The sequence below is a fragment of the Dendrobates tinctorius genome, unplaced genomic scaffold, assembly GCF_039654945.1.
Source record: "Dendrobates tinctorius isolate UK_male_01 unplaced genomic scaffold, ASM3965494v1 ptg000204l, whole genome shotgun sequence".
Lineage (NCBI taxonomy): Eukaryota > Metazoa > Chordata > Amphibia > Anura > Dendrobatidae > Dendrobates > Dendrobates tinctorius.
Genome location: NW_027361871.1, coordinates 2,652,610 through 2,675,364, shown reverse-complemented (window position 1 = coordinate 2,675,364; position 22,755 = coordinate 2,652,610). Strand labels below are relative to the sequence as shown.

Below are 22,755 nucleotides of genomic sequence, written 5' to 3'. Positions count from 1 at the left end.
AGCTTGGGGAAATCTCTATCAGAAATGAACCAGTGCTGAGGTTTTTAATATCAATTAGTCATAATTTTTCCTCCTTTTGGTTTTGCCATGGCATTTCTTCAATCTGTCTATTCTGTGTCATAACTTGGAAGCAAAACAAGTCCCAAATTTCAGCTGTGCTAAAAGATGGCTCATTCAATTGCAAAACTTCAAAGTCTTTGTCCTCGATACAGCTTCTGTAAATTTGTCAGTCTTTTAAATGAATGCTCTTCAAAATTTACTTGGCTTCTTAAGTGTTATGACTGAGATTGAAATCTTATTCCATGTTTCTGCTCTACGTGAAATGGAACTCAAGCTCAATATTGTTTTGCTGCGCTAACCAGTTGAATGTTCGATTGGTGCTTCAATCTTCCTTGGATTTCAAATGCATGCCATTTTCTGGTGCTGTGGCTTAGTTGGTTAAAGCGCCTGTCTAGTAAACAGGAGATCCTGACTTTGAATCTCAGCAGTGCCTTGTTTTCATCTCCTCACAAAGAAGCATCCTAGCTTCAAAATAGGTGTTTCACTTGCGACTGATAGTGCAATTGTGAGATTAAAAATCTCTTCTATCTAAGAGATATAAAGGAAGAAAGATGGCTTCAAGCATGACAATGTAAAACCAGTTGATTTAGTTTTGAAATGCCTCCTTTCTATGCATCTCTAATCCATTTATCCAATGTATCTCACCTTTATGTCCTTTGGCTTAGTTGGTCAAAGAGCCTGTTTAGTAAACAGAAAATCTTGAATTTGAATGCCAGCAGTGCTATTCTTTCTTTATGTCAGTTTGGGGCTTCTTAACTCTCTAAGCAGGCTTTCTAATGTATCACACCTGTTTGTCCTTTGTCTTAGTTGGTCAAAGAGCCTGTTTAGTAAACAGAAAATCTTGAATTTGAATGCCAGCAGTCCTCTTCCTTCTTTATCTCAGTTTAGGGCTGTTTAACTCTCTAAGCAGGCTTTCTAATGTATCACACCTGTTTGTCCTTTGTCTTAATTGGTCAAAGAGCCTATTTAGTAAATGGAAAATTTTGAATTTGAATGCCAGCAGTCCTTTTCCTTTTTTATCTCAGTTTAGGGCTGTTTAACTCTCTAAGCAGGCTTTTTAATGTTTCTCACCTGTTTGTCCTTTGGCTTAGTTGGTCAATGAGCCTATTTAGTAAAAGGAAAATCTTGATTTTGAATGTCAGCAGTGCTTTCTATTCTTCATCTCATTTTGTGGGTTTTTACCCCAAAAAGAGGACTTTTACTCTTGTTTGTCATCAAATATTAATTTCCCACAGCCCTAATATAGTGCAATTGAGAAAAAAAATTCTCTGCTGTTGAAACACTTTAAAAGGAATTAGATGTTATAATTTTCTTTACAGAATATAGGATGGCATCAAGCTTTACAAATTAAAACCAGTGGATTTACAGATCTGACTCTGCAAAGTTTGATAGCAGCACAGGAGTATTGTAGACTTTCATGCTTGAAGTGTCCACCGCTTGGGTTAAAAATGAAAACCAAACCATTCAAAACGAAAGAAGAAGCAGATTAATCCGACGAGGATGGGATTCGAACCCATGCATGCAGAGCACAATGGATTAGCAGTCCATCACCTTAACCACTCGGCCACCTCTTCTACATACCGCACGTGCGTTTAGGTGGGAAGATGTTGAGAGGGTTTTTACCAGTCAGTGTTTTTTCACTGAAGATTGTATGTTGGCTTTTGTCAGATTTGACTTATGTTGTCAACTACAGTGCCTGTTGTTTGAAGTTAGCTTGGGGAAAACTCTATCAGAAATGAACCAGTGCTGAGGTTTTTAATATCAATTAGTCATAATTTTTCCTCCTTTTGGTTTTGCCATGGCATTTCTTCAATCTGTCTATTCTGTGTCATAACTTGGAAGCAAAACAAGTCCCAAATTTCAGCTGTGCTAAAAGATGGCTCATTCAATTGCAAAACTTCAAAGCCTTTGTCCTCGATACAACTTCTGTAAATTTGTCAGTCTTTTAAATGAATGCTCTTCAAAATTTTCTTGGCTTCTTAAGTGTTATGACTGAGATTGAAATCTTATTCCATGTTTCTGCTCTACGTGGAATGGAACTCAAGCTCAATAATGTTTTGCTGCGCTAACCAGTTGAATGTTCGATTGGTGCTTCAATCTTCCTTGGATTTCAAATGCATGCCATCTTCTGGTGCTGTGGCTTAGTTGGTTAAAGCGCCTGTCTAGTAAACAGGAGATCCTGAGTTCGAATCTCAGCAGTGCCTTGTTTTCATCTCCTCACAAAGAAGCTTCCTATTTTAAAAATAGGTGTTTCACTTGCGACTGATAGTGCAATTGTGAGATTAAAAATCTCTTCTATCTAAGAGATATAAAGGAAGAAATATGGCTTCAAGCATGACAATGTAAAACCAGTTGATTTAGTTTTGAAATGCCTCCTTTCTATGCATCTCTAATCCATTTATCCAATGTATCTCACCTTTATGTCCTTTGGCTTAGTTGGTCAAAGAGCCTGTTTAGTAAACAGAAAATCTTGAATTTGAATGCCAGCAGTGCTATTCTTTCTTTATGTCAGTTTGGGGCTTCTTAACTCTCTAAGCAGGCTTTCTAATGTATCACACCTGTTTGTCCTTTGTCTTAGTTGGTCAAAGAGCCTGTTTAGTAAACAGAAAATCTTGAATTTGAATGCCAGCAGTCCTCTTCCTTCTTTATCTCAGTTTAGGGCTGTTTAACTCTCTAAGCAGGCTTTCTAATGTATCACACCTGTTTGTCCTTTGTCTTAGTTGGTCAAAGAGCCTATTTAGTAAATGGAAAATCTTGAATTTGAATGCCAGCAGTCCTTTTCCTTTTTTATCTCAGTTTAGGGCTGTTTAACTCTCTAAGCAGGCTTTTTAATGTTTCGCACCTGTTTGTCCTTTGGCTTAGTTGGTCAAAGAGCCTATTTAGTAAAAGGAAAATCTTGATTTTGAATGTCAGCAGTGCTTTCTATTCTTCATCTCATTTTGTGGGTTTTTACCCCCAAAAGAGGACTTTTACTCTTGATTGTCATCAAATATTAATTTCCCACAGCCCTAATATAGTGCAATTGAGAAAAAAAATTCTCTGCTGTTGAAACACTTTAAAAGGAATTAGAGGATATAATTTTCTTTACAGAATATAGGATGGCATCAAGCTTTACAAATTAAAACCAGTGGATTTACAGATCTGACTCTGCAAAGTTTGATAGCAGCACAGGAGTATTGTAGACTTTCATGCTTGAACTGTCCACCGCTTGGGTTAAAAATGAAAACCAAACCATTCAAAACGAAAGAAGAAGCAGATTAATCCGACGAGGATGGGATTCGAACCCATGCATGCAGAGCACAATGGATTAGCAGTCCATCACATTAACCACTCGGCCACCTCTTCTACATAGCGCACGTGCGTTTAGGTGGGAAGATGTTGAGAGGGTTTTTACCAGTCAGTGTTTTTTCACTGAAGATTGTATGTTGGCTTTTGTCAGAGTTGCCTTATCTCGTCAACTACAGTGCCTGTTGTTTGAAGTTAGCTTGGGGAAATCTCTATCAGAAATGAACCAGTGCTGAGGTTTTTAATATCAATTAGTCATAATTTTTCCTCCTTTTGGTTTTGCCATGGCATTTCTTCAATCTGTCTATTCTGTGTCATAACTTGGAAGCAAAACAAGTCCCAAATTTCAGCTGTGCTAAAAGATGGCTCATTCAATTGCAAAACTTCAAAGTCTTTGTCCTCGATACAGCTTCTGTAAATTTGTCAGTCTTTTAAATGAATGCTCTTCAAAATTTACTTGGCTTCTTAAGTGTTATGACTGAGATTGAAATCTTATTCCATGTTTCTGCTCTACGTGAAATGGAACTCAAGCTCAATATTGTTTTGCTGCGCTAACCAGTTGAATGTTCGATTGGTGCTTCAATCTTCCTTGGATTTCAAATGCATGCCATTTTCTGGTGCTGTGGCTTAGTTGGTTAAAGCGCCTGTCTAGTAAACAGGAGATCCTGACTTCGAATCTCAGCAGTGCCTTGTTTTCATCTCCTCACAAAGAAGCATCCTATCTTAAAAATAGGTGTTTCACTTGAGACTGATAGTGCAATTGTGATATTAAAAATCTCTTTTATCTAAGAGATATAAAGGAAGAAAGATGGCTTCAAGCATGTCAATGTAAAACCAGTTGATTTAGTTTTGAAATGCCTCCTTTCTATGCATCTCTAATCCGTTTATACAATGTATCTCACCTTTATGTCCTTTGGCTTAGTTGGTCAAAGAGCCTGTTTAGTAAACAGAAAATCTTGAATTTGAATGCCAACAGTGCTATTCTTTCTTTATGTCAGTTTGGGGCTTCTTAACTCTCTAAGCAGGCTTTCTAAAGTATCACACCTGTTTGTCCTTTGTCATAGTGGGTCAAAGAGCCTTTTTAGTAAACAGAAAATCTTGAATTTGAATGCCAGCAGTCCTCTTCCTTCTTTATCTCAGTTTAGGGCTGTTTAACTCTCTAAGCAGGCTTTCTAATGTATCACACCTGTTTGTCCTTTGTCTTAGTTGGTCAAAGAGCCTATTTAGTAAATGGAAAATCTTGAATTTGAATGCCAGCAGTCCTTTTCCTTCTTTATCTCAGTTTAGGGCTGTTTAACTCTCTAAGCAGGCTTTTTAATGTTTCGCACCTGTTTGTCCTTTGGCTTAGTTGTTCAAAGAGCCTATTTAGTAAAAGGAAAATCTTGATTTTGAATGTCAGCAGTGCTTTCTATTCTTCATCTCATTTTGTGGGTTTTTACCCCAAAAAGAGGACTTTTACTCTTGCTTGTCATCAAATATTAATTTCCCATAGCCCTAATATAGTGCAATTGAGAAAAAAAAATCTCTGCTGTTGAAACACTTTAAAAGGAATTAGAGGATATAATTTTCTTTACAGAATATAGGATGGCATCAAGCTTTACAAATTAAAACCAGTGGATTTACAGATCTGACTCTGCAAAGTTTGATAGCAGCACAGGAGTATTGTAAACTTTCATGCTTGAAGTGTCCACCGCTTGGGTTAAAAATGAAAACCAAACCATTCAACATGAAAGAAGAAGCAGATTAATACGACGAGGATGGGATTCGAACCCATGCATGCAGAGCACAATGGATTAGCAGTCCATCGCCTTAACCACTCGTCCACCTCGTCTACATAGCACCTGTGCGTTTAGGTGGGAAGATGTTAAGAGGGTTTTTACCAGTCAGTGTTTTTTCACTGAAGATTGTATGTTGGCTTTTGTCAGAGTTGCCTTATCTCGTCAACTACAGTGCCTGTTGTTTGAAGTTAGCTTGGGGAAAACTCTATCAGAAATGAACCAGTGCTGAGGTTTTTAATATCAATTAGTCATAATTTTTCCTCCTTTTGGTTTTGCCATGGCATTTCTTCAATCTGTCTATTCTGTGTCATAACTTGGAAGCAAAACAAGTCCCAAATTTCAGCTGTGCTAAAAGATGGCTCATTCAATTGCAAAACTTCAAAGCCTTTGTCCTCGATACAGCTTCTGTAAATTTGTCAGTCTTTTAAATGAATGCTCTTCAAAATTTACTTGGCTTCTTAAGTGTTATGACTGAGATTGAAATCTTATTCCATGTTTCTGCTCTATGTGGAATGGAACTCAAGCTCAATATTGTTTTGCTGCGCTAACCAGTTGAATGTTCGATTGGTGCTTCAATCTTCCTTGGATTTCAAATGCATGCCATTTTCTGGTGCTGTGGCTTAGTTGGTTAAAGCGCCTGTCTAGTAAACAGGAGATCCTGACTTCGAATCTCAGCAGTGCCTTGTTTTCATCTCCTCACAAAGAAGCATCCTATCTTAAAAATAGGTGTTTCACTTGCGACTGATAGTGCAATTGTGAGATTAAAAATCTCTTCTATCTAAGAGATATAAAGGAAGAAAGATGGCTTCAAGCATGACAATGTAAAACCAGTTGATTTAGTTTTGAAATGCCTCCTTTCTATGCATCTCTAATCCGTTTATCCAATGTATCTCACCTTTATGTCCTTTGTCTTAGTTGGTCAAAGAGCCTGTTTAGTAAACAGAAAATCTTGAATTTGAATGCCAGCAGTGCTATTCTTTCTTTATGTCAGTTTGGGGCTTCTTAACTCTCTAAGCAGGCTTTCTAATGTATCACACCTGTTTGTCCTTTGTCATAGTTGGTCAAAGAGCCTGTTTAGTAAACAGAAAATCTTGAATTTGAATGCCAGCAGTCCTCTTCCTTCTTTATCTCAGTTTAGGGCTGTTTAACTCTCTAAGCAGGCTTTCTAATGTATCACACCTGTTTGTCCTTTGTCTTAGTTGGTCAAAGAGCCTATTTAGTAAATGGAAAATCTTGAATTTGAATGCCAGCAGTCCTTTTCCTTCTTTATCTCAGTTTAGGGCTGTTTAACTCTCTAAGCAGGCTTTTTAATGTTTCGCACCTGTTTGTCCTTTGGCTTAGTTGGTCAAAGAGCCTATTTAGTAAAATGAAAATCTTGATTTTGAATGTCAGCAGTGCTTTCTATTCTTCATCTCATTTTGTGGGTTTTTACCCCAAAAAGAGGACTTTTACTCTTGTTTGTCATCAAATATTAATTTCCCACAGCCCTAATATAGTGCAATTGAGAAAAAAAATTCTCTGCTGTTGAAACACTTTAAAAGGAATTAGAGGATATAATTTTCTTTACAGAATATAGGATGGCATCAAGCTTTACAAATTAAAACCAGTGGATTTACAGATCTGACTCTGCAAAGTTTGGTAGCAGCACAGGAGTATTGTAAACTTTCATGCTTGAAGTGTCCACCGCTTGGGTTAAAAATGAAAACCAAACCATTCAACACGAAATAAGAAGCAGATTAATGCGACGAGGATGGGATTCGAACCCATGCATGCAGAGCACAATGGATTAGCAGTCCGTCGCCTTAACCACTCGTCCACCTCGTCTACATAGTGCCTGTGCGTTTAGGTGGGAAGATGTTGAGAGGGTTTTTACCAGTCAGTGTTTTTTCACTGAAGATTGTATGTTGGATTTTGTCAGAGTTGCCTTATCTCGTCAACTACAGTGCCTGTTGTTTGAAGTTAGCTTGGGGAAAACTCTATCAGAAATGAACCAGTGCTGAGGTTTTTAATATCAATTAGTCATAATTTTTCCTCCTTTTGGTTTTGCCATGGCATTTCTTCAATCTGTCTATTCTGTGTCATAACTTGGAAGCAAAACAAGTCCCAAATTTCAGCTGTGCTAAAAGATGGCTCATTCAATTGCAAAACTTCAAAGCCTTTGTCCTCGATACAGCTTCTGTAAATTTGTCAGTCTTTTAAATGAATGCTCTTCAAAATTTACTTGGCTTCTTAAGTGTTATGACTGAGATTGAAATCTTATTCCATGTTTCTGCTCTATGTGGAATGGAACGCAAGCTCAATATTGTTTTGCTGCGCTAACCAGTTGAATGTTCGATTGGTGCTTCAATCTTCCTTGGATTTCAAATGCATGCCATTTTCTGGTGCTGTGGCTTAGTTGGTTAAAGTGCCTGTCTAGTAAACAGGAGATCCTGAGTTTGAATCTCAGCAGTGCCTGGTTTTCATCTCCTCACAAAGAAGCATCCTATCTTAAAAATAGGTGTTTCGCTTGAGACTGATAGTGCAATTAAAAATCTCTTTTATCTAAGAGATATAAAGGAAGAAAGATGGCTTCAAGCATGTCAATGTAAAACCAGTTGATTTAGTTTTGAAATGCCTCCTTTCTATGCATCTCTAATCCGTTTATACAATGTATCTCACCTTTATGTCCTTTGGCTTAGTTGGTCAAAGAGCCTGTTTAGTAAACAGAAAATCTTGAATTTGAATGCCAGCAGTGCTATTCTTTCTTTATGTCAGTTTGGGGCTTCTTAACTCTCTAAGCAGGCTTTCTAAAGTATCACACCTGTTTGTCCTTTGTCATAGTGGGTCAAAGAGCCTTTTTAGTAAACAGAAAATCTTGAATTTGAATGCCAGCAGTCCTCTTCCTTCTTTATCTCAGTTTAGGGCTGTTTAACTCTCTAAGCAGGCTTTCTAATGTATCACACCTGTTTGTCCTTTGTCTTAGTTGGTCAAAGAGCCTATTTAGTAAATGGAAAATCTTGAATTTGAATGCCAGCAGTCCTTTTCCTTCTTTATCTCAGTTTAGGGCTGTTTAACTCTCTAAGCAGGCTTTTTAATGTTTCGCACCTGTTTGTCCTTTGGCTTAGTTGTTCAAAGAGCCTATTTAGTAAAAGGAAAATCTTGATTTTGAATGTCAGCAGTGCTTTCTATTCTTCATCTCATTTTGTGGGTTTTTACTCCAAAAAGAGGACTTTTACTCTTGCTTGTCATCAAATATTAATTTCCCATAGCCCTAATATAGTGCAATTGAGAAAAAAAATTCTCTGCTTTTGAAACACTTTAAAAGGAATTAGAGGATATAATTTTCTTTACAGAATATAGGATGGCATCAAGCTTTACAAATTAAAACCAGTGGATTTACAGATCTGACTCTGCAAAGTTTGATAGCAGCACAGGAGTATTGTAAACTTTCATGCTTGAAGTGTCCACCGCTTGGGTTAAAAATGAAAACCAAACCATTCAACACGAAAGAAGAAGCAGATTAATACGACGAGGATGGGATTCGAACCCATGCACGCAGAGCACAATGGATTAGCAGTCCATCGCCTTAACCACTCGTCCACCTCGTCTACATAGCGCCTGTGCGTTTAGGTGGGAAGATGTTGAGAGGGTTTTTACCAGTCAGTGTTTTTTCACTGAAGATTGTATGTTGGCTTTTGTCAGAGTTGCCTTATCTCGTCAACTACAGTGCCTGTTGTTTGAAGTTAGCTTGGGGAAAATTCTATCAGAAATGAACCAGTGCTGAGGTTTTTAATATCAATTAGTCATAATTTTTCCTCCTTTTGGTTTTGCCATGGCATTTCTTCAATCTGTCTATTCTGTGTCATAACTTGGAAGCAAAACAAGTCCCAAATTTCAGCTGTGCTAAAAGATGGCTCATTCAATTGCAAAACTTCAAAGCCTTTGTCCTCGATACAGCTTCTGTAAATTTGTCAGTCTTTTAAATGAATGCTCTTCAAAATTTACTTGGCTTCTTAAGTGTTATGACTGAGATTGAAATCTTAATCCATGTTTCTGCTCTACGTGGAATGGAACTCAAGCTCAATATTGTTTTGCTGCGCTAACCAGTTGAATTTTCGATTGGTGCTTCAATCTTCCTTGGATTTCAAATGCATGACATTTTCTGGTGCTGTGGCTTAGTTGGTTAAAGTGCCTGTCTAGTAAACAGAAGATCCTGAGTTCGAATATCTGCAGTGCCTTGTGTTCATCTCCTCACAAAGAAGCTTCCTATCTTAAAAATAGGTGTTTCACTTGCGACTGATAGTGCAATTGTGACATTAAAAATCTCTTCTATCTAAGACATATAAAGGAAGAAAGATGGCTTCAAGCATGACAATGTAAAACCAGTTGCTTTTGTTTTGAAATGCCTCCTTTCTATGCATCTCTAATCCGTTTATCCAATGTCTCTCACCTTTATGTCCTTTGGCTTAGTTGGTCAAAGAGCCTGTTTAGTAAACAGAAAATCTTGAATTTGAATGCCAGCAGTGCTATTCTTTCTTTATGTCAGTTTGGGGCTTCTTAACTCTCTATGCAGGCTTTCTAATGTATCACACCTGTTTGTACTTTGTCTTAGTTGGTCAAAGAGCCTGTTTAGTAAACAGAAAATCTTGAATTTGAATGTCAGCAGTCCTCTTCCTTCTTTATCTCAGTTTAGGGCTGTTTAACTCTCTAAGCAGGCTTTCTAATGTATCACACCTGTTTGTCCTTTGTCTTAGTTGGTCAAAGAGCCTATTTAGTAAATGGAAAATCTTGAATTTGAATGCCAGCAGTCCTTTTACTTCTTTATCTCAGTTTAGGGCTGTTTAACTCTCTAAGCAGGCTTTTTAATGTTTTGCACCTGTTTGTCCTTTGGCTTAGTTGGTCAAAGAGCCTATTTAGTAAAAGGAAAATCTTGATTTTGAATGTCAGCAGTGCTTTCTATTCTTCATCTCATTTTGTGGGTTTTTACCCCAAAAAGTGGACTTTTACTCTTGTTTGTCATCAAATATTAATTTCCCACAGCCCTAATATAGTGCAATTGAGAAAAAAAATTCTCTGCTGTTGAAACACTTTAAAAGGAATTAGAGGACATAATTTTCTTTACAGAATATAGGATGGCATCAAGCTTTACAAATTAAAACCAGTGGATTTACAGATCTGACTCTGCAAAGTTTGATAGCAGCACAGGAGTATTGTAAACTTTCATGCTTGAAGTGTCCACCGCTTGGGTTAAAAATGAAAACCAAACCATTCAACAAGAAAGAAAAAGCAGATTAATACGACGAGGATGGGATTCGAACCCATGCATGCAGAGCACAATGGATTAGCAGTCCATCTCCTTAACCACTCGGCCACCTCTTCTACATAGCGCCCGTGCGTTTAGGTGGGAAGATGTTGAGAGGGTTTTTACCAGTCAGTGTTTTTTCACTGAAGATTGTATGTTGGCTTTTGTCAGAGTTGCCTTATCTCGTCAACTACAGTGCCTGTTGTTTGAAGTTAGCTTGGGGAAAACTCTATCAGAAATGAACCAGTGCTGAGGTTTTTAATATCAATTAGTCATAATTTTTCCTCCTTTTGGTTTTGCCATGGCATTTCTTCAATCTGTCTATTCTGTGTCATAACTTGGAAGCAAAACAAGTCCCAAATTTCAGCTGTGCTAAAAGATGGCTCATTCAATTGCAAAACTTCAAAGCCTTTGTCCTCGATACAGCTTCTGTAAATTTGTCAGTCTTTTAAATGAATGCTCTTCAAAATTTACTTGGCTTCTTAAGTGTTATGACTGAGATTGAAATCTTAATCCATGTTTCTGCTCTACGTGGAATGGAACTCAAGCTCAATATTGTTTTGCTGCGCTAACCAGTTGAATGTTCGATTGGTGCTTCAATCTTCCTTGGATTTCAAATGCATGCCATCTTCTGGTGCTGTGGCTTAGTTGGTTAAAGTGCCTGTCTAGTAAACAGCAGATCCTGAGTTCGAATCTCAGCAGTGCCTTGTTTTCATCTCCTCACAAAGAAGCTTCCTATCTTAAAAATAGGTGTTTCACTTGCGACTGATAGTGCAATTGTGAGATTAAAAATCTCTTCTATCTAAGACATATAAAGGAAGAAAGATGGCTTCAAGCATGACAATGTAAAACCAGGTGATATAGTTTTGAAATGCCTCCTTTCTATGCATCTCTAATCCGTTTAGCCAATGTATCTCACCTTTATGTCCTTTGGCTTAGTTGGTCAAAGAGCCTGTTTAGTAAACAGAAAATCTTGAATTTGAATGCCAGCAGTGCTATTCTTTCTTTATGTCAGTTTGGGGCTTCTTAACTCTCTAAGCAGGCTTTCTAATGTATCACACCTGTTTGTCCTTTGTCATAGTTGGTCAAAGAGCCTGTTTAGTAAACAGAAAATCTTGAATTTGAATGCCAGCAGTCCTCTTCCTTCTTTATCTCAGTTTAGGGCTGTTTAACTCTCTAAGCAGGCTTTCTAATGTATCACACCTGTTTGTCCTTTGTCTTAGTTTGTCAAAGAGCCTATTTAGTAAATGGAAAATCTTGAATTTGAATGCCAGCAGTCCTTTTCCTTCTTTATCTCAGTTTAGGGCTGTTTAACTCTCTAAGCAGGCTTTTTAATGTTTTTCACCTGTTTGTCCTTTGGCTTAGTTGGTCAAAGAGCCTATTTAGTAAAAGGAAAATCTTGATTTTGAATGTCAGCAGTGCTTTCTATTCTTCATCTCATTTTGTGGGTTTTTACCCCAAAAAGAGGACTTTTACTCTTGTTTGTCATCAAATATTAATTTCCCACAGCCCTAATATAGTGCAATTGAGAAAAAAAATTCTCTGCTGTTGAAACACTTTAAAAGGAATTAGAGGATATAATTTTCTTTACAAAATATAGGATGGCATCAAGCTTTACAAATTAAAACCAGTGTATTTACAGATCTGACTCTGCAAAGTTTGATAGCAGCACAGAAGTATTGTAAACTTTCATGCTTGAAGTGTCCACCGCTTGGGTTAAAAATGAAAACCAAACCATTCAACATGATAGGAGAAGCAGATTAATCCGACGAGGATGGGATTCGAACCCATGCATGCAGCGCACAATGGATTAGCAGTCCATCACCTTAACCACTCGGCCACCTCGTCTACATAGCGCCTGTGCGTTTAGGTGGGAAGATGTTGAGAGGGTTTTTACCAGTCACTGTTTTTTCACTGAAGATTGTATGTTGGCTTTTGTCAGAGTTGCCTTATCTCGTCAACTACAGTGCCTGTTGTTTGAAGTTAGCTTGGGGAAAACTCTATCAGAAATGAACCAGTGCTGAGGTTTTTAATATCAATTAGTCATAATTTTTCCTCCTTTTGGTTTTGCCATGGCATTTCTTCAATCTGTCTATTCTGTGTCATAACTTGGAAGCAAAACAAGTCCCAAATTTCAGCTGTGCTAAAAGATGGCTCATTCAATTGCAAAACTTCAAAGCCATTGTCCTTGATACAGCTTCTGTTAATTTGTCAGTCTTTTAAATGAATGCTCTTCAAAATTTACTTGGCTTCTTAAGTGTTATGACTGAGATTGAAATCTTAATCCATGTTTCTGCTCTACGTGGAATGGAACTCAAGCTCAATATTGTTTTGCTGCGCTAATCAGTTGAATGTTCGATTGGTGCTTCAATCTTCCTTGGATTTCAAATGCATGCCATCTTCTGGTGCTGTGGCTTAGTTGGTTAAAGCGCCTGTCTAGTACAAGGCAGATCCTGAGTTCGAATCTCAGCAGTGCCTTGTTTTCATCTCCTCACAAAGAAGCTTCCTATCTTAAAAATAGGTGTTTCACTTGCGACTGATAGTGCAATTGTGAGATCAAAAATCTCTTCTATCTAAGACATATAAAGGAAGAAAGATGGCTTCAAGCATGACAATGTAAAACCAGGTGGTTTAGTTTTGAAATGCCTCCTTTCTATGCATCTCTATTCCGTTTAGCCAATGTATCTCACCTTTATGTCCTTTGGCTTAGTTGGTCAAAGAGCCTGTTTAGTAAACAGAAAATCTTGAATTTGAATGCCAGCAGTGCTCTTCTTTCTTTATGTCAGTTTGGGGCTTCTTAACTCTCTAAGCAGGCTTTCTAATGTATCACACCTGTTTGTCCTTTGTCATAGTTGGTCAAAGAGCCTGTTTAGTAAACAGAAAATCTTGAATTTGAATGCCAGCAGTCCTCTTCCTTCTTTATCTCAGTTTAGGGCTGTTTAACTCTCTAAGCAGGCTTTCTAATGTATCACACCTGTTTGTCCTTTGTCTTAGTTTGTCAAAGAGACTATTTAGTAAATGGAAAATCTTGAATTTGAATGCCAGCAGTCCTTTTCCTTCTTTATCTCAGTTTAGGGCTGTTTAACTCTCTAAGCAGGCTTTCTAATGTATCACACCTGTTTGTCCTTTGTCTTAGTTGGTCAAAGAGCCTATTTAGTAAATGGAAAATCTTGAATTTGAATGCCAGCAGTCCTTTTCCTTCTTTATCTCAGTTTAGGGCTGTTTAACTCTCTAAGCAGGCTTTTTAATGTTTTGCACCTGTTTGTCCTTTGGCTTAGTTGGTCAAAGAGCCTATTTAGTAAAAGGAAAATCTTGATTTTGAATGTCAGCAGTGCTTTCTATTCTTCATCTCATTTTGTGGGTTTTTACCCCCAAAAGAGGACTTTTACTCTTGTTTGTCATCAAATATTAATTTCCCACAGCCCTAATATAGTGCAATTGAGAAAAAAAATTCTCTGCTGTTGAAACACTTTAAAAGGAATTAGAGGATATAATTTTCTTTACAGAATATAGGATGGCATCAAGCTTTACAAATTAAAACCAGTGGATTTACAGATCTGACTCTGCAAAGTTTGATAGCAGCACAGGAGTATTGTAAACTTTCATGCTTGAAGTGTCCACCGCTTGGGTTAAAAATGAAAACCAAACCATTCAACATGAAAGAAGAAGCAGATTAATCCGACGAGGATGGGATTCGAACCCATGCATGCAGAGCACAATGGATTAGCAGTCCATCGCCTTAACCACTCGGCCACCTCTTCTACATAGCGCCCGTGCGTTTAGGTGGGAAGATGTTGAGAGGGTTTTTACCAGTCAGTGTTTTTTCACTGAAGATTGTATGTTGGCTTTTGTCAGAGTTGCCTTATCTCGTCAACTACAGTGCCTGTTGTTTGAAGTTAGCTTGGGGAAAACTCTATCAGAAATGAACCAGTGCTGAGGTTTTTAATATCAATTAGTCATAATTTTTCCTCCTTTTGGTTTTGCCATGGCATTTCTTCAATCTGTCTATTCTGTGTCATAACTTGGAAGCAAAACAAGTCCCAAATTTCAGCTGTGCTAAAAGATGGCTCATTCAATTGCAAAACTTCAAAGCCTTTGTCCTTGATACAGCTTCTGTAAATTTGTCAGTCTTTTAAATGAATGCTCTTCAAAATTTACTTGGCTTCTTAAGTGTTATGACTGAGATTGAAATCTTAATCCATGTTTCTGCTCTACGTGGAATGGAACTCAAGCTCAATATTGTTTTGCTGCGCTAATCAGTTGAATGTTCGATTGGTGCTTCAATCTTCCTTGGATTTCAAATGCATGCATTCTTCTGGTGCTGTGGCTTAGTTGGTTAAAGCGCCTGTCTAGTAAACAGGAGATCCTGAGTTCGAATCTCAGCAGTGCCTTGTTTTCATCTCCTCACAAAGAATCTTCCTATCTTAAAAATAGGTGTTTCACTTGCGACTGATAGTGCAATTGTGAGATCAAAAATCTCTTCTATCTAAGACATATAAAGGAAGAAAGATGGCTTCAAGCATGACAATGTAAAACCAGGTGGTTTAGTTTTGAAATGCCTCCTTTCTATGCATCTCTATTCCGTTTAGCCAATGTATCTCACCTTTATGTCCTTTGGCTTAGTTGGTCAAAGAGCCTGTTTAGTAAACAGAAAATCTTGAATTTGAATGCCAGCAGTGCTCTTCTTTCTTTATGTCAGTTTGGGGCTTCTTAACTCTCTAAGCAGGCTTTCTAATGTATCACACCTGTTTGTCCTTTGTCATAGTTGGTCAAAGAGCCTGTTTAGTAAACAGAAAATCTTGAATTTGAATGCCAGCAGTCCTCTTCCTTCTTTATCTCAGTTTAGGGCTGTTTAACTCTCTAAGCAGGCTTTCTAATGTATCACACCTGTTTGTCCTTTGTCTTAGTTTGTCAAAGAGACTATTTAGTAAATGGAAAATCTTGAATTTGAATGCCAGCAGTCCTTTTCCTTCTTTATCTCAGTTTAGGGCTGTTTAACTCTCTAAGCAGGCTTTCTAATGTATCACACCTGTTTGTCCTTTGTCTTAGTTGGTCAAAGAGCCTATTTAGTAAATGGAAAATCTTGAATTTGAATGCCAGCAGTCCTTTTCCTTCTTTATCTCAGTTTAGGGCTGTTTAACTCTCTAAGCAGGCTTTTTAATGTTTTGCACCTGTTTGTCCTTTGGCTTAGTTGGTCAAAGAGCCTATTTAGTAAAAGGAAAATCTTGATTTTGAATGTCAGCAGTGCTTTCTATTCTTCATCTCATTTTGTGGGTTTTTACCCCCAAAAGAGGACTTTTACTCTTGTTTGTCATCAAATATTAATTTCCCACAGCCCTAATATAGTGCAATTGAGAAAAAAAATTCTCTGCTGTTGAAACACTTTAAAAGGAATTAGAGGATATAATTTTCTTTACAGAATATAGGATGGCATCAAGCTTTACAAATTAAAACCAGTGGATTTACAGATCTGACTCTGCAAAGTTTGATAGCAGCACAGGAGTATTGTAAACTTTCATGCTTGAAGTGTCCACCGCTTGGGTTAAAAATGAAAACCAAACCATTCAACATGAAAGAAGAAGCAGATTAATCCGACGAGGATGGGATTCGAACCCATGCATGCAGAGCACAATGGATTAGCAGTCCATCGCCTTAACCACTCGGCCACCTCTTCTACATAGCGCCCGTGCGTTTAGGTGGGAAGATGTTGAGAGGGTTTTTACCAGTCAGTGTTTTTTCACTGAAGATTGTATGTTGGCTTTTGTCAGAGTTGCCTTATCTCGTCAACTACAGTGCCTGTTGTTTGAAGTTAGCTTGGGGAAAACTCTATCAGAAATGAACCAGTGCTGAGGTTTTTAATATCAATTAGTCATAATTTTTCCTCCTTTTGGTTTTGCCATGGCATTTCTTCAATCTGTCTATTCTGTGTCATAACTTGGAAGCAAAACAAGTCCCAAATTTCAGCTGTGCTAAAAGATGGCTCATTCAATTGCAAAACTTCAAAGCCTTTGTCCTTGATACAGCTTCTGTAAATTTGTCAGTCTTTTAAATGAATGCTCTTCAAAATTTACTTGGCTTCTTAAGTGTTATGACTGAGATTGAAATCTTAATCCATGTTTCTGCTCTACGTGGAATGGAACTCAAGCTCAATATTGTTTTGCTGCGCTAATCAGTTGAATGTTCGATTGGTGCTTCAATCTTCCTTGGATTTCAAATGCATGCATTCTTCTGGTGCTGTGGCTTAGTTGGTTAAAGCGCCTGTCTAGTAAACAGGAGATCCTGAGTTCGAATCTCAGCAGTGCCTTGTTTTCATCTCCTCACAAAGAATCTTCCTATCTTAAAAATAGGTGTTTCACTTGCGACTGATAGTGCAATTGTGAGATTAAAAATCTCTTCTATCTATGAGATATAAAGGAAGAAAGATGGCTTCAAGCATGACAATGTAAAACCAGTTGCTTTTGTTTTGAAATGCCTCCTTTCTATGCATCTCTAATCCGTTTATCCAATGTCTCTCACCTTTATGTCCTTTGGCTTAGTTGGTCAAAGAGCCTGTTTAGTAAACAGAAAATCTTGAATTTGAATGCCAGCAGTGCTATTCTTTCTTTATGTCAGTTTGGGGCTTCTTAACTCTCTATGCAGGCTTTCTAATGTATCACACCTGTTTGTACTTTGTCTTAGTTGGTCAAAGAGCCTGTTTAGTAAACAGAAAATCTTGAATTTGAATGTCAGCAGTCCTCTTCCTTCTTTATCTCAGTTTAGGGCTGTTTAACTCTCTAAGCAGGCTTTCTAATGTATCACACCTGTTTGTCCTTTGTCTTAGTTGGTCAAAGAGCCTATTTAGTAAATGGAAAATCTTGAATTTGAATGCCAGCAGTCCTTTTACTTCTTTATCTCAGTTTAGGGCTGTTTAACTCTCTAAGCAGGCTTTTTAATGTTTTGCACCTGTTTGTCCTTTGGCTTAGTTGGTCAAAGAGCCTATTTAGTAAAAGGAAAATCTTGATTTTGAATGTCAGCAGTGCTTTCTATTCTTCATCTCATTTTGTGGGTTTTTACCCCAAAAAGTGGACTTTTACTCTTGTTTGTCATCAAATATTAATTTCCCACAGCCCTAATATAGTGCAATTGAGAAAAAAAATTCTCTGCTGTTGAAACACTTTAAAAGGAATTAGAGGACATAATTTTCTTTACAGAATAAAGGATGGCATCAAGCTTTACAAATTAAAACCAGTGGATTTACAGATCTGACTCTGCAAAGTTTGATAGCAGCACAGGAGTATTGTAAACTTTCATGCTTGAAGTGTCCACCGCTTGGGTTAAAAATGAAAACCAAACCATTCAACAAGAAAGAAAAAGCAGATTAATACGACGAGGATGGGATTCGAACCCATGCATGCAGAGCACAATGGATTAGCAGTCCATCTCCTTAACCACTCGGCCACCTCTTCTACATAGCGCCCGTGCGTTTAGGTGGGAAGATGTTGAGAGGGTTTTTACCAGTCAGTGTTTTTTCACTGAAGATTGTATGTTGGCTTTTGTCAGAGTTGCCTTATCTCGTCAACTACAGTGCCTGTTGTTTGAAGTTAGCTTGGGGAAAACTCTATCAGAAATGAACCAGTGCTGAGGTTTTTAATATCAATTAGTCATAATTTTTCCTCCTTTTGGTTTTGCCATGGCATTTCTTCAATCTGTCTATTCTGTGTCATAACTTGGAAGCAAAACAAGTCCCAAATTTCAGCTGTGCTAAAAGATGGCTCATTCAATTGCAAAACTTCAAAGCCTTTGTCCTCGATACAGCTTCTGTAAATTTGTCAGTCTTTTAAATGAATGCTCTTCAAAATTTCCTTGGCTTCTTAAGTGTTATGACTGAGATTGAAATCTTATTCCATGTTTCTGCTCTACGTGGAATGGAACTCAAGCTCAATATTGTTTTGCTGCGCTAACCAGTTGAATGTTCGATTGGTGCTTCAATCTTCCTTGGATTTCAAATGCATGCCATCTTCTGGTGCTGTGGCTTAGTTGGTTAAAGTGCCTGTCTAGTAAACAGCAGATCCTGAGTTCGAATCTCAGCAGTGCCTTGTTTTCATCTCCTCACAAAGAAGCTTCCTATCTTAAAAATAGGTGTTTCACTTGCGACTGATAGTGCAATTGTGAGATTAAAAATCTCTTCTATCTAAGACATATAAAGGAAGAAAGATGGCTTCAAGCATGACAATGTAAAACCAGGTGATATAGTTTTGAAATGCCTCCTTTCTATGCATCTCTAATCCGTTTAGCCAATGTATCTCACCTTTATGTCCTTTGGCTTAGTTGGTCAAAGAGCCTGTTTAGTAAACAGAAAATCTTGAATTTGAATGCCAGCAGTGCTATTCTTTCTTTATGTCAGTTTGGGGCTTCTTAACTCTCTAAGCAGGCTTTCTAATGTATCACACCTGTTTGTCCTTTGTCATAGTTGGTCAAAGAGCCTGTTTAGTAAACAGAAAATCTTGAATTTGAATGCCAGCAGTCCTCTTCCTTCTTTATCTCAGTTTAGGGCTGTTTAACTCTCTAAGCAGGCTTTCTAATGTATCACACCTGTTTGTCCTTTGTCTTAGTTTGTCAAAGAGCCTATTTAGTAAATGGAAAATCTTGAATTTGAATGCCAGCAGTCCTTTTCCTTCTTTATCTCAGTTTAGGGCTGTTTAACTCTCTAAGCAGGCTTTTTAATGTTTTTCACCTGTTTGTCCTTTGGCTTAGTTGGTCAAAGAGCCTATTTAGTAAAAGGAAAATCTTGATTTTGAATGTCAGCAGTGCTTTCTATTCTTCATCTCATTTTGTGGGTTTTTACCCCAAAAAGAGGACTTTTACTCTTGTTTGTCATCAAATATTAATTTCCCACAGCCCTAATATAGTGCAATTGAGAAAAAAAATTCTCTGCTGTTGAAACACTTTAAAAGGAATTAGAGGATATAATTTTCTTTACAAAATATAGGATGGCATCAAGCTCTACAAATTAAAACCAGTGGATTTACAGATCTGACTCTGCAAAGTTTGATAGCAGCACAGGAGTATTGTAAACTTTCATGCTTGAAGTGTCCACCGCTTGGGTTAAAAATGAAAACCAAACCATTCAACACGAAAGAAGAAGCAGATTAATCCGACGAGGGTGGGATTCTAACCCATGCAGGCAGAGCACAATGGATTAGCAGTCCATCGCCTTAACCACTCGGCCACCTCGTCTACATAGCACCTGTGCGTTTAGGTGGGAAGATGTTGAGAGGGTTTTTACCAGTCAGTGTTTTTTCACTGAAGATTGTATGTTGGCTTTTGTCAGATTTGACTTATCTCGTCAACTACAGTGCCTGTTGTTTGAAGTTAGCTTGGGGAAAACTCTATCAGAAATGAACCAGTGCTGAGGTTTTTAATATCAATTAGTCATAATTTTTCCTCCTTTTGGTTTTGCCATGGCATTTCTTCAATCTGTCTATTCTGTGTCATAACTTGGAAGCAAAACAAGTCCCAAATTTCAGCTGTGCTAAAAGATGGCTCATTCAATTGCAAAACTTCAAAGCCTTTGTCCTCGATACAGCTTCTGTAAATTTGTCAGTCTTTTAAATGAATGCTCTGCAAAATTTACTTGGCTTCTTAAGTGTTATGACTGAGATTGAAATCTTATTCCATGTTTCTGCTCTACGTGGAATGGAACTCAAGCTCAATATTGTTTTGCTGCGCTAACCAGTTGAATGTTCGATTGGTGCTTCAATCTTCCTTGGATTTCAATTGCATGCCATCTTCTGGTGCTGTGGCTTAGTTGGTTAAAGCGCCTGTCTAGTAAACAGGAGATCCTGAGTTCGAATCTCAGCAGTGCCTTGTTTTCATCTCCTCACAAAGAAGCTTCCTATCTTAAAAATCGGTGTTTCACTTGCGACTAATAGTGCAATTGTTAGATTAAACATCTCTTCTATCTAAGAGATATAAAGGAAGAAAGATGGCTTCAAGCATGACAATATAAAACCAGTTGATTTAGTTTTGAAATGCCTCCTTTCTATGCATCTCTAATCCGTTTATCCAATGTATCTCACCTTTATGTCCTTTGGCTTAGTTGGTCAAAGAGCCTGTTTAGTAAACAGAAAATCTTGAATTTAAATGCCAGCAGTGCTATTCTTTCTTTATGTCAGTTTGGGGCTTCTTAACTCTCTAAGCAGGCTTTCTAATGTATCACACCTGTTTGTCCTTTGTCATAGTTGGTCAAAGAGCCTGTTTAGTAAACAGAAAATCTTGAATTTGAATGCCAGCAGTCCTCTTCCTTCTTTATCTCAGTTTAGGGCTGTTTAACTCTCTAAGCAGGCTTTCTAATGTATCACACCTGTTTGTCCTTTGTCTTAGTTGGTCAAAGAGCCTATTTAGTAAATGGAAAATCTTGAATTTGAATGCCAGCAGTCCTTTTCCTTCTTTATCTCAGTTTAGGGCTGTTTAACTCTCTAAGCAGGCTTTTTAATGTTTCGCACCTGTTTGTCCTGTGGCTTAGTTGGTCAAAGAGCCTATTTAGTAAAAGGAAAATCTTGATTTTGAATGTCAGCAGTGCTTTCTATTCTTCATCTCATTTTGTCGGTTTTTACCCGAAAAAAAAGGACTTTTACTCTTGTTTGTCATCAAAGATTAATTTCCCACAGCCCTAATATAGTGCAATTGAGAAAAAAAATTCTCTGCTGTTGAAACACTTTAAAAGGAATTAGAGGATATAATTTTCTTTACAGAATGTAGTATGGCATCAAGCTTTACAAATTAAAACCAGTGGATTTACAGATCTGACTCTGCAAAGTTTGATAGCAGCACAGGAGTATTGTAAACTTTCATGCTTGAAGTGTCCACCGCTTGGGTTAAAAATGAAAACCAAACCATTCAACACGAAAGAAGAAGCAGATTAATCCGACGAGGGTGGGATTCTAACCCATGCATGCAGAGCACAAAGGATTAGCAGTCCATCGCCTTAACCACTCGGCCACCTCGTCTACATAGCACCTGTGCGTTTAGGTGGGAAGATGTTGAGAGGGTTTTTACCAGTCAGTGTTTTTTCACTGAAGATTGTATGTTGGCTTTTGTCAGATTTGACTTATCTCGTCAACTACAGTGCCTGTTGTTTGAAGTTAGCTTGGGGAAAACTCTATCAGAAATGAACCAGTGCTGAGGTTTTTAATATCAATTAGTCATAATTTTTCCTCCTTTTGGTTTTGCCATGGCATTTCTTCAATCTGTCTATTCTGTGTCATAACTTGGAAGCAAAACAAGTCCCAAATTTCAGCTGTGCTAAAAGATGGCTCATTCAATTGCAAAACTTCAAAGCCTTTGTCCTCGATACAGCTTCTGTAAATTTGTCAGTCTTTTAAATGAATGCTCTGCAAAATTTACTTGGCTTCTTAAGTGTTATGACTGAGATTGAAATCTTATTCCATGTTTCTGCTCTACGTGGAATGGAACTCAAGCTCAATATTGTTTTGCTGCGCTAACCAGTTGAATGTTCGATTGGTGCTTCAATCTTCCTTGGATTTCAATTGCATGCCATCTTCTGGTGCTGTGGCTTAGTTGGTTAAAGCGCCTGTCTAGTAAACAGGAGATCCTGAGTTCGAATCTCAGCAGTGCCTTGTTTTCATCTCCTCACAAAGAAGCTTCCTATCTTAAAAATCGGTGTTTCACTTGCGACTATTAGTGCAATTGTTAGATTAAACATCTCTTCTATCTAAGAGATATAAAGGAAGAAAGATGGCTTCAAGCATGACAATGTAAAACCAGTTGATTTAGTTTTGAAATGCCTCCTTTCTATGCATCTCTAATCCGTTTATACAATGTATCTCACCTTTATGTCCTTTGGCTTAGTTAGTCAAAGAGCCTGTTTAGTAAACAGAAAATCTTGAATTTGAATGCCAGCAGTGCTATTCTTTCTTTATGTCAGTTTGGGGTTTCTTAACTCTCTAAGCAGGCTTTCTAATATATCACACCTGTTTGTCCTTTGTCATAGTTGGTCAAAGAGCCTGTTTAGTAAACAGAAAATCTTGAATTTGAATGCCAGCAGTGCTATTCTTTCTTTATGTCAGTTTGGGGCTTCTTAACTCTCTAAGCAGGCTTTCTAATGTATCACACCTGTTTGTCCTTTGTCTTAGTTGGTCAAAGAGCCTGTTTAGTAAACAGAAAATCTTGAATTTGAATGCCAGCAGTCCTCTTCCTTCTTTATCTCAGTTTAGGGCTGTTTAACTCTCTAAGCAGGCTTTCTAATGTATCACACCTGTTTGTCCTTTGTCTTAGTTGGTCAAAGAGCCTATTTAGTAAATGGAAAATCTTGAATTTGAATGCCAGCAGTCCTTTTCCTTCTTTATCTCA

The 22,755-nt window shown here is 37.7% G+C and overlaps 6 non-coding genes across 6 annotated transcripts; 5 read left to right on the top strand and 1 right to left on the bottom strand.

The window, feature by feature from the left end:
• Positions 1 to 2,190: 2,190 nt before the first annotated feature.
• TRNAT-AGU (transfer RNA threonine (anticodon AGU)) lies at positions 2,191 to 2,264 on the top strand. The gene has a single exon. It is a non-coding gene; the product is annotated as a tRNA-Thr (tRNA).
• A 9,906-nt stretch (positions 2,265 to 12,170) lies between these two features.
• On the bottom strand, positions 12,171 to 12,252 carry TRNAS-GCU (transfer RNA serine (anticodon GCU)). Its single transcript has one exon. It is a non-coding gene; the product is annotated as a tRNA-Ser (tRNA).
• A 2,469-nt stretch (positions 12,253 to 14,721) lies between these two features.
• TRNAT-AGU (transfer RNA threonine (anticodon AGU)) lies at positions 14,722 to 14,795 on the top strand. Its single transcript has one exon. It is a non-coding gene; the product is annotated as a tRNA-Thr (tRNA).
• A 1,839-nt stretch (positions 14,796 to 16,634) lies between these two features.
• TRNAT-AGU (transfer RNA threonine (anticodon AGU)) lies at positions 16,635 to 16,708 on the top strand. Its single transcript has one exon. It is a non-coding gene; the product is annotated as a tRNA-Thr (tRNA).
• A 3,468-nt stretch (positions 16,709 to 20,176) lies between these two features.
• Positions 20,177 to 20,250, top strand: TRNAT-AGU (transfer RNA threonine (anticodon AGU)). Its single transcript has one exon. It is a non-coding gene; the product is annotated as a tRNA-Thr (tRNA).
• Positions 20,251 to 21,948: 1,698 nt separating this feature from the next.
• TRNAT-AGU (transfer RNA threonine (anticodon AGU)) lies at positions 21,949 to 22,022 on the top strand. The gene has a single exon. It is a non-coding gene; the product is annotated as a tRNA-Thr (tRNA).
• Positions 22,023 to 22,755: the final 733 nt, after the last annotated feature.